We start from the raw sequence: 10,627 nt of genomic DNA on the forward strand, positions 1-10,627 counted from the left end.
GCGCCATGTTAGCTGATTTAAAAAACAATTCAACCATTCACACTGCATGGAAAGTTTTGGTTAAAGTTTGGCAATATTATAAAAAACTGAAAACAGGGTTTTATAATGGAAAGTGTTGGGCAATCTTAATTATAGGCATAGCTACCAGCTTCACGGATAATACATATCCATCAGTATGTGGAACTGTGTACAGAGATACTTGAATTTTAATAAACCTATAAAAGCCATCCCCATAAAGTAAAGATTTGGGATCCTTCATAGATACCATTTTCTTCTTGGAGCTGAGAATTTAAGAGGATGACAGAACCAAGGCTGGTACCTCATGCCATTTCTGCTTTATCTTCTCTGCACAGGCATCGGGGCCGAAGCTGACCTGTGACTCTTCTCGTACCCAATGGATACCTCAGATCCAGAGAGTTTGGCTGCTGGTGGTTTTTGTAGAAGTAGAGCCTGCACTCTGTTCCATATCTCTTTCCTTACTATCAGAACAATAGTAGTGCAAATAGAGCACCTCGAGGAGGAGTGTCTCTCTCTCCAAGGCAGGTTAGGCATTGTGTAGGTGCATTCAACAGTGGTAAGATGTAAGGACAAGTAGCACAGCACTTAAATTCTTGTGTAAAGGGGTTCTCTCACTACAGGAGTAGCGTGGCGTAGCGGCTGACTCCCTATCTAGTGCCCCCCTGCTGACAGTCACTCCATCACTTTGGTGGTTTCTGTTCCTGCAATTTGGCCCTCTGGCCTGGTCACATTTTAGTCCATCCCTTCTAGGGTAACAGAGAGTCCAAAAAATACTGTAGTCCAATGACCTTGCAGCAGGGCATCCATCTATCTCTAGACTTCATGGTCCTTACATGCCTTACCCCTTCATTTCCTTGGTGGTTGGTAGAGGAACCCACAGCCACCCTCTTGGTTCCAGCCTAGGGATTCTGTAGCTGGCAGCCAAGAGCTATTCCCTCAGACTCCTTGCTGCCTCCCTGGACCACTTCCTACCGCTTCCATCCACCAAAGAGTGACTACAGACTCTCCCCCTTAAGTCATTTTCTGCTACAAACTTTCTGGCTTTATAATCACCACCCTGCCCCTCCTCAGCTGGGCTTCATCATCAATTAAGCCTGGCTGTCTCACTCTTGCTCTCTCGCAGGTGCTGCCAGCTATGTTAATTGGCCTCTCAGGCCTCCATTAACCCCGTCAGGGCCTGTGTGGGGTACACATCCTGTCACACCAGGCTTCTTACTCTTTCAATCTGCCATCAAGGTTTCTTCAAAAACACAACCCATGCTCCAAGATAACTACACTGCCTAACATTCTAATAAACTACTCTAATTTAAATGCTACTGCTAACTAATACTATGAATTTTCTAAAAATTTAATAAGAAGTAGCAGGGCCCTGAAGAAGGAAGCATCCAGTTCTTAATCCACTGCAGCTGGCAACTGGAAGGAACTGACCAAAACAATATGCCCCCCTTTTATAGCCTCACTCATAGAATGTCCAAGAGCATTGAAGGGCTGGGTGGGAGGGGGCAGAAAGGCACTTCAGCAGGCACAGCTACCTTAGGTTCCAGGGTCTGAAAACCCAATCAGCACATCCCAAGAGTGGGAATATGCAGAGGCCACTCAATGGGGAAAAAGTTCTTCCACCACATATTTCTCCGCTACAGGCGAAATGCTAAAATCAACAAGTATGGAAATAACTGCAGCTGAAGAGCCAAACAAAGGAAACCGAAGGAGGAAAATCATCATGCCAAGACCCACATTGAGTATATGGCTGACAAAAACTTTATAAAAGATCATACTATATGACTAATCGGCAGGGCTGGTTTTAAGATTTTAGGAGCCCAAGCAGATTATTAATAGATTCCCAATCCTTTTATTTGCTCCTTCACAATGCAAATCTCTTCTCTCTCTTTTTCTCTCCTGCAATCAATATGCTTAGAGAGCAGCACACCCAATAATCCTACATTCAATTTGGGATTGTCCTAGAAAGAGCCTCTCTTACTAACCTAAGACTTTCCTTAGCCAAAAGTTTCATGGGTCCCAAAAGCCAGCTCTGTAAATCAACCGCATGACTTAAAAATAAACTGTGGTTCAACATATATTTCTGGGAATTGTTAACATCAAAAAACATAATGGACTGCATTGTGTAAAAAGTTTAGGGCATAATTTTAGCCAGTGCCTGATTTAGAGATTATGGATTAGGCCAGATTTGATTACTGTGGGTTTCACAGAACAATATGGAGCTCATTTAGCAAAAACAACTGTAGTGATTTAATTAGCAGCTGCATTTTGATATTAGATTTGATGGAGTGAACTCAAAAGTAAGGACAAACTGAAACTAATTTATCTGTGTTCTTTTGGATTTATGTCCAACAAGACTGCTGTGTCGTGATTCATTGATGCAGTTTATTTCCAGCCAGAGTGAGTCAAGACAGAAGCAAAATGGATAATGACTTGGCTTTGCTGAACTTTTCAGGCTATTCCTTGTTCTTGTTGGCTATATTTGCTCTCTGGTGACTATACTGTTGCCTCAGTCGTTCACATTGTCATCAGGCTTGCTTGCAAATGAAAATTATCTGCTGCATTTATGGGGAAAATGTGTAGTTCAGGATTTAGGGAGCAATGTATGCAAAAATTATGGCAGTCTATTGCACCTTCCTGCTGAAATCCAAATGGCTGGGATTCATATATGTCTTTCTGTAACCACTAGCTCGCTTGGATATTTGACCACTACACCTGGTCAGACCTGTATGAAGTTCTGTGGGAGCAATGGAAAGCCTGTAAAAAGCAATATGACTGTTTTAGGTGGAGTTCTCTTTTCTCTTGCAGTTTCATCATGGCTTTGGCTCTTGTGTTTTTCATGGCTCACATCTTAGTGGCGAAGTCTTGGGATCCTAATGTACCAAACAACATGTCCCTTTGGGAGTATGGTGATACTATGTTCTGTGGCTAGACTGGTAGATTTTTGCTTTTGGCAGGGAGCTTTCATCTGATCAAATCACAGTTCTATTTCAACAGAGCTCATGAGCTAAACAGACGTTTTCCTACCACACACACTATTTCAAGACATTCTTCTTTCTACAAGACAGACTATGTATGAACTAGATTAATACCAGCTAAATTTCCTAAAACCATTAGCCTTTGGGAGTATCATTTTACTTAACATCTAATACATTGACATATTCTTTTTTACCCTTCTCTATTATTACGCTATGAGAAGATTTCATAGCTTGGTTTTATTAACAAAAGATCTGATTGTATGTTTGCTAGTAATTCTTTTGATGAGACAGCAGAAAGCTTTAGAATCAAAATCATGTTTCTCAAGTACACTTGTTCCACACTAAAGAGTGTCTTTCTAAAAATGGGTAGAATTGCGGTGCAAAAATTCTACATGCACACTGGAAAAACATCTGATGAATCTGGGTTATAAGACTATGAAAACTTATGGCAGAAAGAAAACTATGTGCTGCATGTAGAGAAATATAGTGACTCTCTTACTGTCACTGGTAGCTGATCCACTTGACAGGTAATATGGTACTGACTTGTTACAGAATAATAATATTTGCTAACAGACATCTAGTCCTATAGTGGTTTTTTTAATTAAGCCATTAAAAAAGATATGGTTGTGTGTTAGCACATTTTGATGAAAATTAGAATTCACTGTTGTGCATTTGATTTTTCTTTGTATGGTATTATAGTTTGTTCATTCTCAATTCTAACATGTCCTTCATATCTGCTAGAGAATTGCAAATGCCTTAATTCATAGCCATATTGTGTTTTTTCATAGTTTACATAAATCATTGTCATCTCATTGAATTTACTGTGACATAAGACAATCTGGTGAGAAGGCGTCATTATATTGTTACCCACTGTCATGTCTCATTTTAAAAACTTGGACAATTAATTCACAATGATGCTGGAAACTATGTCCTAACTAGCAACAGTTGATATGCTTGATTTCAGATTTACCCATCTGCTGTACATTTGTAGGGTGAAAGGAAATCTTGTAGTGGGTCTGGAAGATTTTCACTTCAGTCTCAATTTACTGACAACTTTGTAAATCTCCCTTTGACCTAAGCAGTTAGCCAAATAAAGGGTATCATGGGTTGGTCTCAGTAGGAGATGAAACTGAAAATAGAGTCAGATATAAGAACGGCAATACTGGGTCAGACCAATGGTCCATCTAGCCCAGTATCCTGTCTTCCAACAGTGGCCGGTGCCAGATGCTTCAGAGGGAAGGAACAGAATAGGGCAATTATTGAGTGATCCATCCCCTGTGTCTAGTCCCAGCTTCTGGCAGTCAGAGATTTAGTAACTCCCAAAGGATTGGGTTGCATCCCTCACCACCTTGGTAATAGCCATTTATGGACCAATTCTCCATGAACTTATCTAATTTTTTGCACCCAGTTATACTTTTGGCATTTACAGCATCCTCTAGCAATGAGTTCCACAGGATGACTATGCGTTGTGTGAAGAAATACTTCCCTATGTTTGTTTAAAGCCTCTTGCCTATTATTTTCATAACGTGACCCCTGGTTCTTGTGTTATATAATGGGGTAAACAACAATTCCTTATTCACTTTCTCTGCACCATTCATGCTTTTATAGACTTCTATCATATCTCCCACCTGTCATCGCTTTTCCACGCTTAACAGTCCCAGTCTTTTTAATCGCTCCTCAGATGGAAGCTGTTCCATACCCCTAATCACTTTTGTTGCCCTTCTCTTTACTTTTTCCAACTCTTATATATCTTTTTTGGGATAAGGTGACCAGAATTGCATGCAGTATTCAATGTGTGGGCAAACCATGGATTTATATAGTGTCATCATGATATTTTGTCTTGTTATCGATCCCTTTCCTAATGGTGCCTAACATTCTGTTAGCTTTTTTGACTGCTGCTGCACTTTGAGCAGATGTTTTCAGAGAACTATCCATGATGACTCAAAGATCTCTTTCTTGAGCAGTAATAGCTATTTAGACCCCATTGTTTTGTTTTTATAGTTGGAATTATATTTTCCAATGTGCATTACTTTGCATTCATCAACATTGAATTTCATCTGCCACTTTGTTGCCCAGTCACCCAGTTTTGTGAGATCCCTTTACAGGGCCGGCTCTACTGTTTTTGCTGCCCCAAGCAGCGCGCCGAATTGCCGCCGCAGACGGCGGGGGCAGTCCATGTGCCGTTAGGGCGGCATGCGCGTTTCCGCGGCGGTGGCAATTCAGCGGCAGCTTCTGTCTTCAGCCGGAAGACAGAAGCCACCGAATTGCCGCCGCGGGCAGCTGAACATAGAAGCTGCCGCTGAATTGCCACCGCCACGGAAACACGCGTGCCACCCTAACAGCACACGGACTGCCCCCGCCGTCCGCGGCGGCAATTCGGTGTGCTGCTTGTGGCAGCAAAAACACATGGACTGCCGTCCCTTGCAGAATCATAGAATCATAGAATATCAGGGTTGGAAAGGACCTCAGGAGGTCATCTAGTCCAACCCCCTGCTCAAAGCAGGACCAATTCCCAACTAATTGCTGCTCCAAGCACCTGCTTGGAATGCTGGTGCCTGGAGCCGGCCCTGTCCCTTTATAACTCTTCACAGTCAGCTTTGGACTTAACTATCTTGAGTAATTGTGTGTCATCTGCAAATTTTGCCACCTCACTGTTTACCCCTTTTTCCAGGTCATATATTAATATGTTGAACAGCACTGGTCCCAGTACATATCCTTGTGGGACCCCATTATATATCTCTCTCCACTGCACTGTGAAAACTGACCATTTATTCCTACCTTTGTCCTATCTTTTAACCAGTTAGTCCATGACTCCTTACTTTGCTTAAGATCCTTTGATAAGGGACCTTGCCAAAGGCTTTCTGAAAGTCCAAGTACACTATATCCACTGGATCACACCCTTGTCCACATGTTTGTTGACCCTCTCAAAGAATTCTAATAGATTGGTGAGACACAATTTCCCTTTACAAAAGCCGCTTTGATGCTGCCCCAGCAAATCGTGTTCATAGTAAATAGTAAAAGGCTCTATAGCCATATAAATAAGAAAACAAGGAAAGAAGAAGTGAGACCACTAAGCACTGAGGATGGGGTGGAGATTAAAGATAATCTAGGCATGGCGAAACTCCTATACAAATACACCTCTACCCCAATATAACGCTGTCCTCGGGAGCCAAAAAATCTTACCGTGTTATAGGAGAAACCACGTTATATTGAACTTGCTTTGATCCGCTGGAGTGCGCAATCCCCCCCACCCCGAAGCACTGCTTTACCGCATTATATCTGAATTCGTGTTATATCGGGTCGCGTTATATCGGGGTAGAGGTGTACTTTGCCTCAGTTTTTAATTAGGCTAACAAGGAGCTTAGCAGTAGTGGCAGGGTGACTAATGGAAATGCAGATATGGAGGTAGAATTTATCACCTCAGAAGTGGAAGTCAAATTCAAACAGCTTAATGGGATTAAATCGGGGGGCCCAGATAATCTCCATCTAAGAATATTAAAGGAACTGGCACATGAAATTGCAAGATCAATAGCAGGGATTTTTAATGATTCTGTAAACTCGAGGGTTGTACCCTATGACTGGAGAATTGATAATATATTTCCTATTTTTAAGAAAGGGGAAAAATGTGATCTGGGAAACTACAGGCCGGTTACTTTGACTTCAATTGTATGGCAGGTCTTGGAACAAATTTTGAAAGAGAACCTGTATGTTCTTAACTACTTTAACAGTAATTGGGATAAAATACAACATGGTTTTACAAATGGTAAGTCGTGCCAGACCAACCTGATCTCCCTTCTTTGAGAAGATAACTGATATTTTAGACAAAGGAAATGTAGTATGTGATGGGGTGCAGCTGAGCCCTCTGTCTCACCAATCTGGGTTTCCTCTTGCACTGTGATATTCTGACAAGCTGAAAAGCCCTTCAAGTTTGCACTCACACCAACCTCCACAGGCAGGGACCACACCCAGTTGTGTTCATGAATGCTCTGGCCAGCCACTCATGAACCCACAATAGAGAGGCTACAGCCAAACTACCCCTCAGTTACCCCATCTAGGACCCCAGAGTTGTACTGTCCTGCGCTGGTCAAAAACCTGACCAGTATGAATTTATTACCCAGTTCACCACTTCTACAAAAGTAAGTGGATGTGCACCAACTCTTGTTCCTGAGCTGAGATTTTTCCCCAAGCACTTCACTTAAACCACACTGTTTTAGGGTAAAAAATATAAAACAGATTTATTAACTATGGAGAGATAGATTATAAGTGATAGGAAACACATCAAAGTAGACAACCATAAGAAATATAGCAAAAATGCAATCTAAGCCTAATGTAATAGTTAGGATTTGAATCAAGCAGCGGCTCACCCAGTTAGCTAGTACAAGCAGGTTAGTTTTTGCATACACAAACAGGCTTTTGTCTTTCCTGTCTTGGACCAGCACTTCCCCCTGCTCCCCCCCCCCACAGTTCAGTCTTTGTTCTTCTGCTGTTTTCAAGTGTTGTGTTGTAGGGAGAGTGAGGACCAGTCATGATGTAATTTTTCTCTTTTATATCTTCTTCCAACTTTCTGGAAAGCTCTTTTGCTTGACCTGGGTCACACAGTTCCCATTGTGTAGAGCTATCTCTGAGAGGTTGTTATTGTACCCAGTTCCTGGGGTAATCCTTGTGAGTGTGTGTATTTCCTCAATAGGCCATCAACATTGTTTGGCCTTTTTATTGTTGTACCTGAAAGGCTGCTTGTGGGTGTTCCCAACCTCACAACATGCTTCAGTAGCACATGCATAGCAAAACTTCATAACTTCATATACAATGATAGCACACACAATTTAACAGGATATTAATGTTCAACAGATTAGGACTTTTAGAATGATACCTCGCAAGGCATACTTTATACAAAACATATAATAATTATATCACCATAGTGAATACGGGGTGCAGAGTGTCTCTTTGGGACACTAATCTACCTGGATTTCAGTGGGGCATTTGATACAGTTCCACATGGGAAATTATAAGTTAAACTGGAGAAGGTGGGGATTAATATGAGAAATGAAAGGTGGCCAAAGGGGAGACTACCATGGATCGTACTGAAATGTGAACTGTCAGACTGGTGGGAGGCTATTAGTGGAGATCCTCAGGGATCTAGGGTGACCATACATCCCGTTTTTAAAGGACAGTCCTATATTTAAGCCTTCCTGCAGATGTCCTGACTTTTTCTTAGAATGGGCAAATTGTCCCGTATTTTCTGCCTCCACCCCCATCACTAGTGGTGGGTCCTGCTGCTGGCCAGATCCCTGCTCACCAGCCGCCCACCCACCAGCGGTGAGTGGGGGGATCCAGTGGACGAGGATGGGGGTGGGTGTGCAAGGCTGGTGGTGGCACAAAGATGCAGCGCGTGGGGCTGGCCACTCCCCCCACTGCTCCAGCATTGCAGCCTCCGCTGCATGACAGCTCTTGGCCAGCAGGGTCCTGCCCCCCATCCCATTTCCAGCTGGCACTGGCTGTGCACTGTGAGCTGCTGTGTCTGGTGAGGGTGGGCAGGTGCCAGGCGGCAGACAGTTACATGTTGCCTCTGCTGCCCATCCATCAGCCCTTTACATGCTCCCCCTCTCACTGTCCTCTCCCTGCTTTGCCCCTTCGCTCCCCCAGCTCCTCCATATCCTCCCCATCGGGGCACGTCCCATTCCCAATGCTGTGTGGAGAACCAGCAGCTGGTCAGAGCACTCAGCTCACCAACAGCTTGACCCAGGGCTGGCCTTACCATGAGGCGAACTGAGGTGGCCGCCTCAGGTGCCAGATTGGGGGGGGGAGGGTGCCACTAGGACCCAGAGTGTAGAAAATTGTGTCTGCTGCTGGTGCATATGTATTCTCTCTCCTCTAGATGCACAGAGATGGTGGAGTGCTGTGCTGGAGGAAGGACGGCACAAGAGACATAACAGGCAGGCAGGAGAAAAGGTGAGAGGGAATAACAGAAAGCAGCAGGAGCTGCAGGGAGAGAGAGAAGGAGGAGCCTCTTATGTACCTCTCTAACACCCCCAGGAGCCTGGACTGATTAACACCAGCTTCTCAGGGAGCTTTCTGTTTCCTGCTGCTTCCCTGAACCCACTTGAGGAGAACAGGCAGTCAACTGAAGTAGTAGGAGCCAGTTAGGCCCTTAAGATGCTGATATCTTCCCTCACTCGGGCCCTGCTACCAGCCTGCTTATTTGTCCCCTTCAACTGAGTGTTGCGAGTCACTATAGCTGGCACAGAACAGCAGTCATGAGTGAAAGATGAAAACGCCCCTCTGGGGCAGCATTCAGAAAAAGAAAGAAAGCAAAGGAAGCTTTTCTATCTAAGCAGGAAGGAGCTCTCCTGAGATACATAGACACAAATGTTCACGGTGAGCCTTCCGGCCCCAGTGAGGATGTGAGTGGTGAGGAGATGCCTGATCTTCCAGTTAGTCAGAGTGCAGGTGACCTGGCAGCTACTGCAGCATCCATATCTCCATCTCAAATGGATGTAACCATGCACATTACTGAAGAAAAGTGTAGATCAGAGAAGAGTGTGGTGGAGGCACAAGAAACAGCTGCTGCTGAGTTTAGTTCCTTAAGTCTAGATGATCCAGGACTGTGGACCCACTTGAGCAGTAGCCTGAGGGACTTCCTTGTACTGCATGGGTGACAGCAAGTGAAAAACTTTATGTTCCCCAAAGACAATGAAGATAGAAGTTTCCATCCAACACATTACTGGCGTGAAATCCCCAATGGTGACAAAGTGGAGAGGCCATGGCTTATGTACTCAAAAACCCAGAATGCTGCATACTGTTTTTGTTGCAAACTCTTCCAGTCTAATGTTCCAGCCACATTGGGTTCTACAGGAACAAAGGACTGCAAAAATCTGGCTAGAAATCTGGCATGCCATGAGAAGGCAGCAAATCACCAGAGAGCATTCCATAGGTGGAAAGAGCTTGAGATGAGACTAAGGTTAAAGGCCACCATAGATGATCAGCATCAAGAGAAGATTGCATCAGAGTCTCTTTACTGGCAAAATGTTCTGAAAAGGCTCATTGCCATTGTGAGAATGCTTGCTACCCAAAACCTAGCACTGCATGGCACTTCAGATCAGCTGTATGTGCCAAACAATGGAAACTTCCTTAAAATTGTGGAGCTGATGGCTAAGTTTGATGCTGTACTCCAGGAGCATCTAAGAAGAGCCACCACCCAAGAAATGTACACACACCACTACCTTGGAAAAACAATTCAAAATGAGATCATAGAGTTACTGGCAACAAAAGTCAAACAGAAGATTGTGGCAGATCTGAAGTCAGCAAGATATTACTCTGTTATTCTGGACTCCACACCTGATATCAGCCATATGGAACAAATGACTTTAATGGTGTGTTTTGTAACAACAACAGAACCTAGTGAAAATGTCCCTGCAATGGTGACTGTCAGAAAGCATTTTCTAGAATTTATTGACCTTGATGATACTACGGGAGCTGGTATGACAAATGTGCTTCTTAAAAAGCTGGAAGATACGGGAATTGCGATAGCTGACATGAGAGGTCAGGGCTATAATAATGATGCCAACATGAGAGGAGTGCAGACACGGATCCGAGAGTTAAACCTTCGAACTTTTTTTGTCCCAGGCAGTTCTCAT

This window comes from Emys orbicularis, chromosome 1 (assembly GCF_028017835.1).
Source record: "Emys orbicularis isolate rEmyOrb1 chromosome 1, rEmyOrb1.hap1, whole genome shotgun sequence".
Taxonomy (NCBI): domain Eukaryota; kingdom Metazoa; phylum Chordata; order Testudines; family Emydidae; genus Emys; species Emys orbicularis.